Source organism: Rousettus aegyptiacus, unplaced genomic scaffold (genome assembly GCF_014176215.1).
Source record: "Rousettus aegyptiacus isolate mRouAeg1 unplaced genomic scaffold, mRouAeg1.p scaffold_m13_p_7, whole genome shotgun sequence".
NCBI classification, from domain to species: Eukaryota; Metazoa; Chordata; class Mammalia; order Chiroptera; family Pteropodidae; genus Rousettus; species Rousettus aegyptiacus.
The window spans coordinates 62,573,564-62,593,098 of record NW_023416310.1 but is presented as its reverse complement, the minus strand read 5'-3'; the positions used below and the strand labels follow the sequence as shown (position 1 = coordinate 62,593,098).

The following is a 19,535-nucleotide window of genomic DNA, read 5'->3' as shown; positions in this document are numbered from 1 at the left end:
TAATCAAGAAAAACATTAGTTTTATTTTCTTTTCTACTGTAAAGAAAACATTTTTTAAGTAGCTTTATGAGCTTTCATATCATTAAAAGACATTCAGTAGTCGAATGATAATTCAAAATGTAAAAGCAAACTTGAAATATATACTTGAAATGATTTGCGTAATGTGGGATGACATGTTACGTATTTGCTTCTTGTTTGATGGTATTTTGAATCTTTGCATTTTCGAAGTGTTCTTTCGGGGTTAAAAATAAGAATTACAGTTAAAATGAATACATCAGCCAGGACCCAGTGCTCATTTGTGCTGAGCAAATGTAGAGAAATGTTACACCTGAATGTTATAGTTTAACAGCTATTTGTCCTAGTGGATAAAGGACTCAAAAAAATTTTAAATTATCTTGAAGACCTTGATAGACCAGCTCTCTCATGTAATGAGAGTTATTTTTACTAAGATTATAAAATATTTTGTTGACTTTTCCAAGTTTATGTAAATGTATATTTCTTAACTGAAAAACATATATGATGTTTATGATGGCATTTATTCCCACATGTAATTTATTGCTTATTTATTTCAGAGAAAATATGTCAAAGACTGATGACTCATTGGTGGTGTGTAAATATCAGTGATGAGCTTGTGAAAATTAAAATCAGTTTGCTCAACTGCTTTTTGAGGATTTTATCTTAATCTCTTAAAAAATTTGAAGTTAAAACCATGGATTACCCCAAGTGAAAAAATCTTAAGAGACTATTACTTGGAAAGAGGTTAAAACATTTTACTCTGGATGGGGTTTAAAATCAATCGCAAAAGTAAGTTAGTTTTTTGTTGTAGAAAGTTTTCTATCTGATAGCGTGTCATGACAAGGAAGCATAGGCTATAAATGATTTTAAAATGTTCATTCAAAAAAGTGGATGAAGAATTATTCTCTACAAAAATGTAAAATGATCTTTTTTTGTTGATTTAATTAATGAAGTGGGTGAAGGACTATTTTAGTAGGCTCAAGTTACACACGTAGAAAGATTTGTACGAATAAATATTTTGTCATTCTGTGGCCTAAAAGCAGACAGAACTAGAATATAGCAAATAAAACTCCCCGGAATGTATGCTTCCAAGATTCAATTTCATTAAAAAATTTGGCAGTTAAGGAAAAGAAGGAAAAATGCTTATTAAGTCAGAGCAACTATAAAATGTTGACAGATCTCAAGTTTCGTATCTAACCAGGCTCTTAGAAAACTGCTAGGACGTTGGTGGAGTACAAGTTATTCTGTCAAACCGTTTTTCATAGTAAATTGTATTTTCAATACTCTCAAATTTAAACTCCAACTTTCTAGACTACCCATTTTCTCCTTCTCTCCCTTCTCCTTCCCTTCCTTTCTCTTTCTTTCTTTTTCAAATCAGTAAGCAGTTAAGTGAGACTAATTCAGTAAGGTTCAGAGAGACACCCAAGGAGGATTTAAGGTATTCACCCTCAATGTTTAGACATTATCAGTGACACACATTGAGGTGAGATGTATCAGTGTTCTCTCAAAACATTTATTTTCTTTCCTCCTCCTCCAAGTACTAGCGTCTTTTAAAGAGAGAACCAGACGGCGTCTACTGAAGGCAAAATAAATCGGAGAAGTGAATTATTTGGAGAACTCAGGCATTGATGCTTTCCCTTCCACCTACTTATTAAGAAAAGAAAAAAGGACAGTGAAATTTGCATAATCTAGATTGGCTATCTGCAGTGATTCCATTTGTGAGATAGCAACTAATTCTATAAGCTATTCCTTGACTCTTCATTCTCCCTGTGTTGTGAGAGATGGAACATACATCTGAATGGACCTCCAGTTGAGACATTTACCAAATTCAAATAAAGAGAGATGAGGGGCCTGATTTGCCAGGTTTGGCTGAATACATTGACTAAAGTTATTAGATAATTGTTCATCTTTCTACTTAGCCCCATAAGAAGAGACACACAAATATTATAAAATACTTTAAATTAATGTTAAATAGTTCAACTGGGATTGCTATAGTTATTTACATTTAGCAATGGATTAAAATGTTAACATTATACATTTAATGAATTAGAATCTTAGTCTCCTTGTATCCTCTGACTTGGAAACGTTAACTGAACTCATTGTCAAGCATCTTCTAGGGATGATAATTTTCTCAGTGTAATATGGTGTATTGAAAGGTGGTGGTAGTAGGGGTGGACAAGAATCGAGAGAATAAGAGAGGACAGTGTTATATGTCGTAGGTTGTAATTAGAGCCATAGACTATTTTAAACAGTCTTTGGTAGAGTAGGATAAGATTGAGCATGATTTGAATTTTGTCTAAAAAACATTAGTAAACATTAATTACAGGCAATTTTAAAAAAAGATCTAATCACAAATATTATTTAAAAAATAGCACCTAGAGCTATATTAATAAGCTTTGCTTTCTTTCTCAAATATTTCTGGAAAATTATGTCACTATATTTCACATTCATCTAATTAAACAACTGAAGTATTGTTCTAACACACACAGCACGAATACCCCAAGAATAAATAAAAATGTATGCTAGATAAAAAGAAAATGTTGCTGATTTTATATTTGCTATAATTCCAGGAGGGAGTGGCCAGGTAAAAACTACGGGCTGGTAATGCTTTTTGTTTAAAAATTCATTTTTATTACAGTAACAGAAATTATGTTCTTTGTAATAATCTTAGAAAAAGTGTGATAACCTTTTGAAATTTTTAGTGAGTCCTGTTTCTAGATGCAAATAAAAATAGGGGAGTAGGAAGACTGAATGAATGAACGAAGGATGTTTAACACAGGCCAGTTAGACGGCAGATTGTGCTTTTGCTGGTTACAACTCTTAGTCATCCTCTGCCATTTTTTCTCACTTGAGCCTCTAAAAACTTATACAATGTGAAATTGTTACAGAATCACTAATTATTCCTCATCGCAGACCCTTTTCAATAAAGTGATGCCATCCCCCAAAGAATTATGGCAAAACAAGATAATAGACATTATTAGGAAGTTCCCGTCATACAAACTTAGAAGATTTTTTGGAAATAATACCTTGAGGGATATTTATTTCTCATTTTAGAGTTGAGGCCTTATTCTCCAAGTTGGCCATTGATCGTGGTGGAGGCTGTTGAGAGGTGGCCACATAATTTCTTTATCTTTCACCTGCAAATTACACACATTATTTTGCAGCTCAAAATAAGCATTCACAAAGGGTTGCATTCACTAAATGTCTTTCACAGCATTAGTACAGCACTGAGGTACAAAAGAATATTAATCTAATACATTCCAAAATTCAAATACTTGTGATTAATAAGCATTATTATCTATAAATAAGGCCCTAATGATACTTTGGCAGTGTTGTAAACACAAGAATCAGAGGCAATTATTGTCATTGTTGCTCAGCAAGTACTTCCCATGAATACCAAATGGGTATTGCTGTCCAGCTACTTGGCAAGTAAGGTTCTTATAAAGAAACAGATGTTGGCCAATCAGGACCTGCTACTGTTAACTGCCCTTAGTCCCAAATGCAGTCCTTAAAGAGAGAGCGAGGAAAAGCCCAAGATATTAAAACAGTTTTGACACGATTTTTAAAAAATGCCCTTTATAATAAATCTTGAAAATAATGCTGTTCTCTAGTACTGACTTTGCTGAATTGGCTACATTAGTAACTATTGTGTAACTGCAAGTAAAGGTCTCATTTGTGAGGCTCTAGACCCAGTATGATGAGGTGCCCTTGAAATCAAATCAGTGGACAACTGAGAATAAATTGCGACTACGTGAATAACCCTTCAAGGAGCATGGGCGTGACCATGTCTTTATCTTTTTCTCTTCCTCGGGCCCCACAGAGCTCCCTTCCATTATCCAGGACCAGCCTACCAGGCCCAGGTCCAATGCTGTGTGTGTGTTGAGGGGGTGGGAGGTTGGGAGTAAGCTGCTACAGTACAAGTTAAAGCAAGTTGTCGAGACTCATAGAAAAGTCAACACAGGCCTCCAGCCACACGGTCACTCTGCACTCTGGGTTTTAGAAGTCATTGCAGAACCAGCTTTAGCTATGTGGATGAGTTGATTTCAGCTTGCAGTCTTAGTAAATTCAGTGGCATTGGGTAACAGCTAAAGTGTTTTGTGGAGAAGAAAAAAATGTTTCGTATACATTTTCCTAAGGGTTAGGTGCATTAAGCATCGAATGTAGATTTGTTGTCTATTTTTAAATCTTCTTGTGCCAAGCCTTATTGCTTTAAAGATGTTACAGGTCTGTACAGTGGGGATTGAGAAACTACTGAATTAGTTTCCTCAGGCACTGGAGAAACTTCGAGAGGAGGAGTGTGGTGGCAGTGGGGTAGGTGACGTTGCTGTGGGATTACAGCCCCGTAGTGGGCATTCTTTCCTCTCTCATTTTCAGCACTATAAATGGTCTGGGGGATAATGGTCCACCAGAATTTAGCAGCCTATGCTCAGTCCCTGTGTATGGGGAGATGAAAAAAGATGAACTCTCCCATGCAAATCTTTTCTTATTTTCATGCATAATGACTTAAAAGACAATTTCTTCAACGACAACAACAATAATAATGATGCTATTCTACTAAGGACTTACCATGTACCAGATATTATGCACCTTGTGGGCATTGTCCTGTTTAAGCCTCTAAACACCCTTTGAAGTATAGCTTGTACCCAGGTTGGACAGATGAGTCAGCCGCCAAAGGATATGTGGTGGTGGTACCCAGTCTCCAAAATCGGAGACTCTCTCATCTCAAAGAGAATGTGCTTTTAACAACATCACTTTACTGCTTTCCAAATTTGGGGGAACCCTGATGTTTTCCTCCCTTTTTTAGAGTTTCCCAGATGTCTCCCCTCCAGGGACTTCTTTGTGCCAGCTTTGGAAGTAGTGCTATGGCATTTGTGAGTGCCATGAGGGCCTCCTACAGAAACAAGGACGGCACAGGCTCTAAAGGCCTGCTTTGCACCCCATCCCCACGGTCGGACACACCTTTCAGCCCCACGCAGTAGCTAGACCAGGGTGAGGCTCGCGGTGTTAACCCAATACGATGATTGCGATTCGGTTTGGACTGCCTAAGCGGACTGAAGCATGGCCAGGTACGACACGGGGCTCAGAGGTGCATGCACCTACATCTGTGAACTCCTGCGTTAAATATAATATAGTGACACGTCGGTTTCTCTGCACATGGGCACCCTGGAGAGGAAAATAACTGATTGGCAGAAAGCAACATCTCTGAACATGGTGGTGACCATCGACTCCTGAGACTGTCAGTTCTCCTGGCTGAAGGAAGAGTCCATGGGCTGCATAGGCTGGTTCTGCTTCTCCTTGTGCTCAATTCACGAACGCCTTTGCAAGGGCCATGTGGACAACTCACAGCCCCAGGCATAGCCATGTCTTAACCTCCTCACCAGTCTTGTGTCATTCGGGTGACATTTGAGCTGTTTCAGAGAAGCCCAGGAAAAATGTGCAGTTGGACACTGTGCCCCACGGGCGTGCTGCAAAGCTGGGCGTCGCCCCTCTGTCCACTGACCCGGGGCAAAGCAAATGCTGATTTCTGGCCTGAGCTCACCCGTGGAGCTCCGAGATACACTGGCACTCCACTCACTGTGTCGGTGACATTAAGGTTGAAAAAAACCTCAATAATTATTTCATTCTAAATTGCTGCTGCCACTGGCCCCCCAAGGGCAAAATGTTATTTGTAAAGGTCAAAGTGAAAAGGTTACTTGGCTTTCAGAAAATAACTTTCACCCATTAATTAATTAGTTATTAATTAATTAATATTCTGCTTTGTTTCAAGAAATAGTTTAAGGCAGTTTATAAAAATACATGACAGAAAGAAACTAAAGTAGGTAAAGTGAGCCATAGTAAAATTAGAATAAACTGATGCACACCCTCAAATGTTGTGCTTGGCTTAGAGATGTTAGAAAATCACACAAAATAGAGTTAGACCCAAGATAGAGTTTGTTTTCCCTGTAGCAAAAAAAAAGGAAAAAGAAAAAGAAAAAAAAAAGTTTTACAACAACTATCAATGTTAACTTTTATTTAAAAAGACAGTTTTCAAGATGAACTATCAATTACATCTGGCTTGAATATATACTTCCTAAACATCTTTGATGTATTTAACCTCAAAGAAAATGTTCTAATTGGAATTTGCTACGTTATCCTTTGTATTAAAAATAAAAAAAGTGAATGTTGAGTCCATTTGGATTTTATATTGGAGAAATGACACGTTGATAGTCTTCGACAATATTTGATACCAGCAAATGGCATTTTACTTCCTATACTTACTTCTCATAAGATAATTTGACAGTTTGCAATATATACATTACATCTGTTTCTTCCCAGTACATCCCAGGAAATCAATAAATTATATATATTTTACTGTTTCTTCTTCTCCTTCTTTTGTTTAGGCAGTCAAGAAGCAGATAGGGTAAAGAGCTCAGTACAGTTCCTTGTATTATGGGAATATAAATTCATGCACTAAGCCACAACTAGTTTAGTGACTTGCTTGTCTCACGTAACCCTTTTGGTATCAGTTTTCTTATCTGTTAAATTGTCTGTATGGGATTTAGTTGATCATCAAGTTGCCTTCTAGTCATAAAATCTTGTGTTTGAATTTTCTGTTATCTAGAGAATCCATTAATGTAAGCATGATTTTTAAATATCTAGTTATATTTCAACTGAGATAGAGCTTGCATGTAAAGAAGAACACAGGGCATTCTGTTATGCAGTGTAAATCAATAAAATGAAAATGTATCCATTGACAACATTTGTATTTTCACCTATTACAGAGCTGTGCCATCTCTTTGAATACAATACACTTTTATGCCCCATTAAAGCATGCTTGACATAGCTTTCAACTGCTTGCAAATGCTGAGAAGTTGAAAAACATAACATTTACAAAAGATACATCTGGTGCATATTTATATGACTTGGAATAAGGAATCATTTAAATACTGCTGAGGCATCTCCATATTAGGAGAAAAGATATTCCATATCCATATGTGAAATCGGTAGTAAAATACATGTAGTTTTCAATTTCTCTTACGTGTGTGTGTGTGTGTGTGTGTGTGTGTTTAATTTGACACATTTTAAAAATATGGAAATATTGATTAGGACTTAATTTATCTATTTGAGTTATTAGAAGTGCTTCTTTCCTGAAGTTTATAGATTACATCATTAAATCTAGTTCAGAGTCTGGAGGAGAGAAGTTTTGAAAGGGGTTAAAAGTAGTACTTTCTGCTCAGAAAAGAGGCTCCTTTGGGAGTAGAAATTCTCAGTCTGGGGTTCATGGACCCATTCAGCATCTGGAGGCCTCCTTAGTTTATATGCAAACGTTTGTGTGTGTATATATTCATATGATCTTTCCTTGTTCCCCTAGAAAAGACCTAACTTAATCAGTATCTCAAGGAGGTTTATGACCCTGGTGTAGTGGAAAGACTTGGAACCATAAGAAATACTTGAGGGTTTCCCCTTACTAGTTGTTTAAACTACCTTCTGAAGGCCTTCTCTGTAAAATAAAAGGGTTACACTAGAAAATCTCAGATGCCCTTTCTGACGCCAGCACTTTGTAATTCTGCATCAGAAATGTATCTCCGTTTACCTTAAAACTTAAGGCACCAATGTCCTCAGCGTTTGTTTTATCCGCTGCATTCATTTTTAAGTTGTTATTGTGGAGGTTCCGTGTAGAATATGGGAGAGGTTATGTTAAATTGTTTGTAGGGCTGCACACATGTCAAGCTGGGAAAAAGCACACCTAAAAATCGTATAGCACTCCTAGAATGCCATGTGGTATAGCATATGAAATAGAACTTGTACCCTCCAGATCACACACACTTTAATTAATGTTATGGGCTGTGCTTTAAACTGAGAGAAGTGAGAAAATCAAGGTTAAGGACGCTCCGTTCTTGACTATGTAAAAGGAAAAAAGAGACAGCTATGTAAATTAAGGAGTTCATATCTCCTCGTCAATTTCTTATCTGTTGTCAGTTTGAATGATTTCTAAATCAGAAGAATGCTGAAGATCTGTTTTCCCATCACTTTTGAGCCTAAGGAATTTGGAGCTGGAGTTCTGAGCCAGGAAACAGTCCTGTTTTGAATTCAGAGGCTCTACTGCTGAGCACAGATGCCAGGCTGATGATAAATTCCAAAAGGTTCAGCTTGCTATTTCAACTCCAGAGGTCACAGAGGAGTAGGCAGATGAAGATTAGCAAATATGACTGGGGAGCCTCCATTTGTAGCACCTCAACAGGCTTTGGGGACGTAGTCAGCTAGGAGAGACCCACCTTTACTAAGTACAATATTGCTAGTAGTGGGCCCTGCTGGCCTCACGCTTTAAGATATCTCTAAATTTCTATATATTTCACAAGCTCCAACATCCACAAGGTTTCTCGATTTTTCACTTTATAGTTGTTACGGTGTTATATAGACCCAACCTTCAAAGCTGATATGATCTATTGTGAAAAATTCTTAATTTGAGAAGTATTACTTAGACATTTTCTCAAATTCTTTTTCTTTTTGATTTTTTTTTTTTTTTTTTTAAGGTTGGTCACATCAGTGTGGCAGCCGTGAGTGTGGACTAACCCCTTATGCACACCGCAAACGAGACTCCAACCTCAGAGGCAGGCACCCACCTCAACCTTTCTTTCCTTCTCTTTCCCCAGATATTTTTTTTGTATTGCAGATATAGTAAAACTCTTTCAATATGACAAGACGTAGTAACTTCTTCTGAATTCAAATCTCCATGAAGACTTTCCACCTCCCCCCCCCCCCGCCCCAGGAGGATGGCTTGAAAGGGTTGTTGTATAGAGCTGACGTCAGTAGTCATGAACTTCTGAAGTCTGACTTAAGTCACATATATTACGATGTGTATTGGTAGCGTTAGGAAATTTGAAAACATTGGGATTTATTTATTATTAATTCATACTCCTAAGAGTTGACAGAACTTTTCATGACCAATTGAAATTACAAAAAAGACAAAATTAAGGATTAAAATATACAGACCAAATTTTGATGAGAAATGAAACAAACTCTTTTTTTTTCTAAATGACCATCACTCTTATGCTCCAAAACCTTATTAAAGCCAGAAATACACACTGCCCTGAATATTTCCTTAAGCAGTTGTTATTGATCTACTTCTTCCTGTTATTTACCTTGATGGAAAGATACTTTTGACTCAACTTGAGTGCCAGGCAACCCCAGGAGGTGGGAGATCAGAGTAAATCTGGCTAATGATGTTGTGTTTTCTTTTTTGGAAAGAAGTGAAATAAAAGATTGCCAATTTTTGATGCCATTTTGTCTCCAGTGGGAGCAATCCAAGTGACGGGAACCTTCCTGTGAGTGCTCTCTGTCCTGTCCCCCTCTGCTTCCCAGTGGGGTGCAATGACTCTGCAGTGTGGTGAAGACACTTGAGCTTTCTCCCTAGGAAAATTCTCTTTGAGCATATTGTTCAAGCCACCACAGTAAGATTGAATGGCATGCCATCAACAACATTAGTTGGTTTAGGTTTAACTCTCACCCCTTCAATCAACACTGTACCTGTTTATTCATATATTTGTGGACACAGGTTAATACCATTTAACTTTAGTATCATGATGACTTTGGAAGAAGCTCCTTAGGAAAAACTGCCTATGGGTCAAAATTATTGTCACTTCACAGTGACTCACTGTTGCTGGGCAGCCAGTGATCATGACTTGGAAGATGGTGGAGAAACAAAGGATTTCTGACATGTTTTTGTGATGCTGTTTATTTGGACTGTTCAAGTCCTTTCCCTAAGGCCCTGGTATTCCCACTGTACTCGATATAGATTATTTTGATTTGGAAACAGCATTTGTTTATCATGATATATATATATATATATTTAGGTTGGATAGTATCATGAGATATATATATATATATTTAGATTGGATAGTATTATTCAGAACTGGGAGGTGAAACTCTACCTTGAGCAGTTGATGCATGTGCCTACATGAGAATTGAGACCCCTCAATTCAATATGTAGTCTGCAGTTAGCCTAGAGAATTTTTTTCTTATGTCTCTTGAACTTTTATATATTAATTAAATTAATTAATTATTTATGTGACTTCCAGGACAGTTTTGCTAAGTAAATATGAAACAGACATCTGGTTGGAAAAAAAATCAGATGTTTGCTACCTCACTCCCCTCCAGTGAAAGTAATGAGACCAGAAATCTAAATGATTCTTTCATAGACGTTATTTAGAAAATATGACCACAACATTGCAAAAAATGACTCAGGGCAGCTTGGACACTGTATTTCTGAGGTAGAAAGTATTATCATTTTAAACATAGAAACATTTTTTTTTTTTTTTACTGGTCATTATAAGACTAGTTTTAAATAATACGAGGTCTTACATTTTCTCTTTTCCTTGTATTATCAACCAGGAAGATTTTTTTTCTGATGAAAAAGATTACTAAAATATTAGGGAATGTGCTTTTTAAAAGTATAAGTCTCCATAAGAAAAGGCATGGGCAACTTAATTATCAATAAAGTGGCATGAGTTATTAAATTATCCCTTTAACTTTGGGAAATTATGGGTGAAAATTTACTATGTGATTCTGAATAGTCATGTTGTAGATCCAGAATTTAAGAAAAGCCATTTTGCCAATAATGTGCTAGAAAGAAGCAGTGAAAATTACTTAATACTGAGTGAAGCCCATCATGTATTTATATCCTTAAATGGCTGGCTTGTTTGATCCTAAATGAGTAATAATTCGACTGACCCTAAGGAGAGTATATGTATGTGCTTTTTGAAGAAATAATTTTGACCATTTCAAATCGCTGTTTCAGTATTTTTTGTTTTGCTCCTGGATTTTCTTCCCTTTGTCGTTTTTTCCCTTTTAATGGTGAAAGTCGATCTCCTACAAACTTTTTCACATTTGTTTTGCTTTACTCTGTGGTCCCCTCCTTTCCTAGTGGTATCACTGGGACTTTTTCTCTGCCCCACCATCAAATTTCCCTCTTGATATTCCTTAATGTATCAACGACTGCCCTTTTTCCATAGCACCCTTAGCTCTGCCTGTTTTCTTCAGTTTTATGGCTATATAGTATGTTGTTTTCTTCCTATAGAAACTTCCCAAGCTATTGAAAATTTCAAACCAATATAGGTTAATGAACAACTAACTTTTCATACAGTTTTCATTGAAATTTGGATTGGTCTTATTCCCTAATTTCTTTTTCACAATTGCTCAGTCTTGCCCTCTCTTCCAAATGCACACAGGCCCTGTCTTTTTGTCCTCCTTTGCCTGTCCAGATCCTCCTTTGTCTGATAGGCTTGTGGTTACATCTAAGAAGCTCTAGGTTGAGAGTTCTGCCTAGCCAGCTTGCCATGGCGGTTTAGTACATTCTTCTCATCAGCTAAATAGACTGCACCAGCACACTCATCCTTTTTGCAATAGAGTTGGCAGGTAGCAGGAAGATTCCTCGGATGGGAGAAGACACAGTGTGTGTGTTGAGTCGACAGATTCACAGGGTTCTGACGGGGGCTCTCCACGTACCCCTGTTCGTGTTGCCCTGGGTAAACCACTGAATTCTCTGCACCTGTCAGCATTCTTGGAGATAAGAACACCCAACTTATAGGGTTTTGTGTGAATTTTGTACTTGGAACATTTCTAGTAAGTGTTAATTCCTTCTGTACTTATGTACAAAGGGACCTCAGAAAATATAATGTAGTATACAAGTTAGACACCATAGGCGCAATAGGTGTGGTGGAAGTGAGGTGTGGTAGAAATAATGCCATTAATATAGCAGTTTTAGTATTTTAAAGCACATTTATATCATCCATTTTATTTTATCTTTACAATGACTCTGAGGTCTAGAGAGAATCCCAGACTCCTCAGCAGGCAACTGGTGCATCTCGTTGGGCCACTGCTGCCATGCGATTACTTTGGGAAGAAAGAAATGCGCACTAAAAAGCCACATGGATATTAGGAAGGTAACGGCGAGTGAGAGATCATTCTGACAGTGGAAAATCGGAGCCATTCAGTCTCTTAGAAAAGAGGAGTTTTATGTTTCATTTCCAAGTCCAGAGAAGAGAAACTTTGCTTTTCTTTCCTTTTTGTTGTTGTTGGCAAGGCTCTGTAAGACTGCAACTTGCATATAAGACACACTGGGCCAAATTTTTGAAGAGCTTCTATACTTTGCATGTGTTAGATTTTTCATGCATAGCTGCAGCTCTGGGTGGTGGTAGAGTTTTTGGGGTAGAGGGGAGGGTGGGCACAGATGGGCTTTTCACATTTGCCACCTCACTTCGAATGTGATAATGTATTAATTTTGTGAGATATGATTTTCTTAAAGCAGAGTTCCTTAAGGAGGCTTAAATCTTGAGCAGTGCAGTCCTTAAGTGAACAGTTCTGAAAATGATAAGGAATCTGTGCCTGTCTGCCTGGATAGTGAGAAGAAGGAGGTTTATTGTTTGATATAGAACTTAGTCAAAAGAGAGCTTCAAATTACCCTGCCATTTGTGTGGGCTTGAGTGACTGTCAGTTGCTTGCAGGTCCTGTCACACCTTTCTCCTAGGCACCTTTTGTCTAGAATGGACCTTCACTAGGGAACAGTTAAATATTTCAGAGTTAGCGATTAGATGACAGAGAGGCTTGAGGGTTCAGTTTCTTCTTAGAAAGGCATAGATTTCTTCCTTCTGATATGACCACCAGTGACTTTAAACCTCTTGTTTTGGCTATTTGCCATCTGCATCTGTTAGGAGGATAGAGATGGTTATGCTGTGGTAGCAAGTCACCATTGAAACCGCAGTGACTTCAGACAGCAAGAGTTTATTTCTTGATTGCACTGCATGTCCATTGTGGGTCAGAAGGGGTGTCTGCCAGCTGTAGACATTTAGGGGCTCAGGATGATGGAACCTCCTTTCTGCACCTGTTTCCACTTCATTCTGGTGGCGAAAAGGAACATGATCATGCTTGTCCTGCTCCTAAAGCTTCCACCCGGAAGTGACACCTGCCAATTCTCACATTTTATTGGTCAAAACAATCACATGACCATGCCAAACTTCAAAGTTGCTGGGAACAATCAATCCTATGATGAGCCTAGAAAGAAGGGAAGAGAAATATTAATAAACTGCCTGTGACATCATCCATTAAATGCAACCACATGGGAAGGGACTTCTCTGTGTTTGTGGTAATTAGCACCACCGGTAGCAGAATTTCTCTGCCCCAGGCATTTTTGAGCATTGGTTAAAAAAATAAAAAAAAAAGTGTTGTCACATATCTCCACAACAGCCCCCATGAAGAAGATGTTCTGCATCCCTGGAATCTTATGATACAGCAACTTCAAGGACTATTGATAGTTTGAAATGTTTTCAGCGACAATGAGCATGATGAAAATAATAGTGAAGAATAAAAACGCACCCACAGAGAGAAATATATCCTTTAAGCAGTTGTTTTAACTCTACTTTTCCCCCTTTGTTTTGAAAGTGCCTTTCAAGTCTTAAGCAAAAAACATCTTCGTGATCAGATTAATCAACAGTTGGTGCTTAAGGAAGTTAAGACTCAAAGAAGATAGGTAGAGTAGACTTCTCAAGTCTCTACTACATAAGTTAAAGTGTTTAATTTATTTTGGGGTAATTTGACTATGATCACCACAACCATCACCCTTACCACCACTGCTATCACCTTCGCCATCACCTCCACCATCTCCACCCCCACCGCACTCACCACCACCACCTTCACTACCACCCGCGCTATTACTCTCACCAGCACCACCATTATTGGTCACCACCACCACCGTCACCACCGTTATCACAACCACACTGCCACCATCACCACCATCACCATCACTAGTACTTCTATCTGTCATTCATTATAAATACACGCTTGTGTGACCCATATAATGTTTTTCCTCAGACTATCATGGGAACCAGAAAATTAGGTAAGATTTTGAACACCGTTTTTGTTTTTGTTTTCCTTTTCTTTTTCTACCACACTGCATAATCCAGGAATTAAAAAGTCATGGAAAAAAGTGGCAACTCAGGACTGTCTTTTGGGACTGGATTTGGATTAAACCTATCTCACTCTTTGGTTTGTCTTTTTTTTTTTTAATTAAAAATTATTGGAGTAACATTGATTAACAACATCGAATAAGTTCCAAGTGTATCATTCAACAGTAAATAATATATATTTATATATATATATATAGAGAGAGAGAGAGAGAGAGAGAAAGAGAGAGAGAGAGAGAGAGAGAGAGAGAGAGAGAGCACTGTGTGTTCACCCAGAGTTAGATTTCCTTCCATCATCAAATATTTGACCCCTTTTACCCTATCTACTTCTCCCCTCTCCACTTCCCTCTGGTAACCGCTAATCCACTGTATTGTCCATGAGTCTGATTGCCACATTTGTTTGTTGCTTTCAGTTTTCTATTCTACATGTGAGAAGTATCATGTGGTTTTCAACTTTTTCTGTCTGACTTATTTCGCTTAGCATGATTATCACGACATCTATCCATGTTGTCACAAATGACAATATTTCATCTTTTCTTATGTCTGAGTTATATTCCATTATATATATGTACCACATTTTCTTTATCCAATCATCTGTTATAGGATACGTTGGTTGCTTCCATTTCCTGGATGCCGTGAAGAATGCTACTATGAACATCAGTGTGCCTATATCTTTGCTGATAAATGTTTTCAGTTTTTTTTGTGTGCGTAAATACCCAGAAGAGGGATTGCTGGATCATATGGTAATTCTTAGTTTTTTGAGGAAACTCCAAACTGTTTTGCATAGTGGTTGTACCAATTTGCAGTCCCACCAGTTGTGTATGAGGGTTCCTTTTTCCTCACAACCTCTCCAACACTTGTTATTACTTCCTGTTGATGACAGCCATTCTAACAGGTGTGAGGTGGTATCTCATTGTAGTTTTGATTTGCATTTCCCTAACAGCTAGTGAAGTTGAGCATCTTTTCACATGTTTGTTGGCCATTCGTATGTCTTCTTGGGGGAAATGTCTGTTCAGGTCCTCTGCCAATTTTTTATTGGATTATTTGCTCTTTTGTTGTTGTTGGGTGTATGAGTTCATTGTATATTTTGGATATCAGGCCCTTATCAGAGGTGTCATTTGCAAATATAGTCTCCCATTAGGATGATTGCCTCTTTGCCTTGTTGACAGTTTCTTTTGCTGTGCAGAAGCTTTTTTAGTTTGATATAGTCATTCATTTATTTTTGCTTTTACTTTCTTTGCCTTTGAGGCCAAAATCATAAAATTCTCTCTAAGTCCAAGGTCCATGAGTTTAGTATCTGTGTTTTCTTCTGTGCAATTTATTGTGTCAGGTCTTTTATTCAGGTTTTTGATCCATTTTGAGTTAATTTTGGTTTGTCTTGATAGACAACAGTCTAGTTTCATTCTTTTGCAGGTGGCTTCTCAGTTTTCCCAGCATCATTTGTTGAAAAGGCTTTCCTTTCTTCATTGTATGTTTTTGGTTCCTTTGTTAAAAATTATTTGCACATATATATGGAGGTTTACTTCTGGGTTCTCAGTTTTGTTCCACTGCTCTGTGTCTTTTTTATTTTTTATTTTTATTTTTGCCAATACCTTTATTATTGTCCCTTTATAGTATAGTTTGAAGTCAGGCAGTGTGATACCTCCAGACTTGTTCTTTTTCCTCAGGATGGCTTTTGCTATTCGGGGTCTTTTGTGCTTCCGTACAAATCTGATGAATTTTTTGTTCGATTTCTTAAAAAAAAAAAAAAAAGCCAGTAGTATTTTGATGGGGATTGCATTAAATCTGTATAATACCTTAGGTGATAAGGTCATTTTAACTATGTTGATTCTTCCAATTCAAGAACATAGAATATCTTTCTATTTCTTTGTGCCTTCTTCAATTTCTTTTAATAGTGTCTTATAGTTCTCAGTGTATAGGTCCTTCATGTGTTTCGTCAGGTTTATTCCTAGGTGTTTTATTCTTTTTGTTGCGGTTGAGAAAGGAAAAATTTTTTCATTTTTTTTCTAAAAATTCATTATTAGAGTATAAGAATACTATGAATTTTTAAACATTGATTTTGTATCCTTTTTTTTTTTCATTTCGGTTTTCTTCCTGTGTTGCTTTCTCTTCTTTAAACTTGTAAGAGAACTAAAGCTAAACAACAACAACAACAACAACAACAACAACAACAAAACACCTGGCATACTCCATGATATTCAGTTCCGAGAAAGGGGCTCTTCATTATTGCAGAGCACCCTTTAACTCTCTACCTCGTATGCCGCTTAGAGTACCCCTTTGAATGCATGGGTGTGGCCAGGATCACCAAACCAGGGTGATTTTTCCTGCCAAACTCTGCTTAGTAACCAGCAGGGGGAAGGCCCAGTTCAAAGTGAAGTAGCACAGTTACCCAGGGGATCAGAATGATTTGGTAGAATCCTTGCAATCAGCAGGTCGCCATTCATGCATTCCCCTGTCTGCTCTGATTTGGGTGTGATGCTCCAGGACTCTGGGGACAGTGTTCAGAGTGGGCTTTTTCTGGAAGTGATTTTCACTGCCCACTGAGCTGTGGGGATCAAGGTTTTGTCCTAACCTCTGACTTATGTGGGCAGGTGACATCTTGGACTCTCACCCGTGGCCTATGTAGTTTCAACAGCCCTTTGCAGAGCCTGCAGGTGTTTGTGTCTTTAAAGCCCCTTGCTGCTGAGGTAATCATGGAGGGAAGAAAGCTAAAGCCCAAAGCTAAAGCCCTAGAGCTTTACCCACCCTACCCCTGCCCCCTGCCAAATATTAACAAAACAAGGATGTTATTAAATTACCAATCCTGGCTCCAATTGGATATTTGCCAAGAATTCCATGCTTCCAGCTCATATAATAAGTTTTATTTTTCTTTTGGGGCTTTGTTTTCTGAATCAGTTTACTTCTTCGTGGTCCCATAATCACCAAATGGAATTTTCTCTATCTTTCATCCTTCATCATTAGGGGAAATATATGGTATCATTTTCTGGAAGAAATAAATATCTCAAAATGAAAGACAATATTTAGTGACCAAAAAAAAAAAATATCCCCCAAGAGTACTACTTTTCTGATGAAGCAGAACTGGAAGTGATTAAGGGCTCAGTGCATTAAAACAACGAACACTCACATTCATTCCTTCATTTTCATAAGAAAATCAAACATCCTCTTTTAAGTAAGTCAGGGGCCGCTTCACAAATCTTTTAAGTGAGCCATAGATAAGTGCATCAGTGTGGTTTGAGGAAACGCAGAGAGGAAATTAAAAATGTTTGTTTTATCGAACTAATATTCCCCATTGGAGATTAAAGTAGCAAGTTGAACCTACAACTCTTAGGTACAATTCAACAGTTTAGTTTCTATTTATTTAGTTCCTCACCATCAGCTTGAACTTGAGTATAAGCTTTAAATTGTAGCTTACTAAATACTTGTAAGTATGTTCCTTTAACATAAAATGGGGTTGTCTCCAACTGTGTTTTCAGATAGCAATATACTTATTTTTATTTGATTTGATTTTATTTGAATTGGTGGTTTTTTAAATATGTATATTCAGAATTTGAAATTCCTGAGCATCTTTAGGTTGACTAAAATTTTGGTATGTTGTAGAGAATTATGATTTGAAGATCATATATTTTAATCATGCCAGTTTGAAAAGTTTCTTATGCCATTTTGTAATGTATTTCATAAGAAAATGTTTTTAAAGGCATTATTTAGAAATCAAGGCTAGCTATTTTCATTTTAGGCTGCTACCTCTTAGCTATTCCAATCAGAGCACATTGTTTAAGCTTGGTGTGGTCAGTTTAATCATCAGTGTCTTCATCATGGGTGTACAACTGCGGGATTTTAGATTTATAAAATAAAGGAAAACTGGAATGCAGATGTATTCATTCCCCTGAGGTAGCCATGTGTTTCTCAGATCGGAAGCTACAATAGTTAAGTTTCAATGAGTAGTTATTGTGTTCCAGGCAATAGACTAAAGAATTTTCTGTCCATTATTTCATAGGATGCGGAGACAGTTACTGTTTTACATTTTACAGGCAAAGAAATTGACAACTCAAAGAAGGTTCCTAAATTTTGCACGGGTCCCTCACTGGCAAGTGGCAGAACTAGGGTGCTCCTGAGATGTTAGGTTGGTTCTCTCCATTGGATGTTTTGGGGTTTCTCTTACAACAGGTAGAGATCTGGGTACTTAAAGGTGGTATTCACACTCCCAGGGCAGAAGGCGATAAGCGCAAAATGGAAGGCCAGATTCCTATCCTCTTCTGCTTCGTAGAAATTCTCCTGCAAAATAACTATGCATTTAAAGCAGCCTGTTCCATGGAAAAGCGTGGGCACGCACTCAATTCCCAGTGTGCTTTCTCCCAGAGGTTCTTCCACAAGATTACAAAGACTGGGAACCTAGCCCATTATTAATGTTTTTAAAAAGTTATTCTGGCTTCTTTCAGGGCCATATCAGTTTCAAAGATCGCTGTCAGGGTGGGAGCAACTGAAGTTGAAATGTCCTGCATGCTAAATGTAACCTCAGAGCAGAAACTGTTCTGCACAGTTGAAAAGTCAGTGGAATATTCATAGAAATGTAATATGAGCACAGGATACCAAGTCGGTGTCAAAACTTTGTTCCAAACCATATTTGCTGTTTGTAAAACTGGGTGCCCCGGGACGGCTAAGGATAAAGTAAGAGGGTGGAGTGGGATGGGTTACAGCATGACTTGAGCCAGGTCTGTGGGTTGGGCTGGGGTCCCTTCCTCTGGGAGGGAGGGTCTCTCTCTACAGGAATTAGGGTTCTGGGGACAGGGATAGGTAATGAGGTTTGGTTCTGCTCACTTAAGAGGGTGACCTTTACCTCAGATATGGAAATCTTTCTTCGTGATGCCGCTTAAACTATGTGGTCGATTTTGGAATAGAAACTGGAGAAATCTGTATGAAAATCATTATGCAGTGTTTTGCAAATGCAGAAGTGACACTATTTGCTTTTTCCTTGAAAGTCTACTGATCAGGATATTGTTAAAATCATGACGGTATAGACCCTGATGAGTATCATCTTCAGATGCTGGAATTATGTCTTAAAAGAAACCAAAGGGACCATCTACTGATAACCCAAATTTCCTTTTAAGAATTAACAAATCTCTCTCATTTTCCCCCCTAGGAACTCTACTCATCTGTAGTTAATCTAAGAATTAACATTTTGCAAATTATCACTTCAGTGCCTTAAATGAGGTACGTGCCTGGTGGCTCAGTTGATTGGAACCCTGTGCTAATGAGGTCATGAGTTCAGTCCCCAGGGGGGGCTGGTTCACTTCCCCATGGTCCCACCCTGAACCCCAGCCAGGCTTGCATATGAACACCAGTCACAAGTGGCCTTCCTGGGAAGAATCAACACAAATTCTGGGGGAAAAAAATTTGTGGGGAAAAATCAACTCAAAGCAGATGCGTTAACTTAGAGTATGACAGTGATCTCATGGGTTTGCAAAGTGGTGCTCCAGAGGCTGAAAAGACTTCTTGCCCGACTAGTGTCGCACTTCCCCGGGGCGGGGTGGGGGGGGTGGGGGGGTTGGGATGCGGGGGGGCAGGGGAGGGAGCTTCCATGCTGGG

The 19,535-nt window shown here is 38.0% G+C and overlaps 1 long non-coding RNA gene across 7 annotated transcripts in view; it reads left to right on the top strand.

The window, feature by feature from the left end:
• The window catches only part of LOC107504239, a 113,740-nt gene that overhangs the window by 12,392 nt on the left and 81,813 nt on the right, over positions 1–19,535 (top strand). Inside the window, exon 1 of one of the 7 annotated variants that reach the window (XR_004951946.1) lies at positions 16,057–19,160. The exons of the other annotated variants lie outside the window; for them this stretch is intronic. This is a non-coding gene — a long non-coding RNA (uncharacterized LOC107504239). Of the gene's footprint in view, positions 1–16,056; positions 19,161–19,535 lie in introns of those variants that run through there. 7 annotated transcript variants of the gene reach the window in all.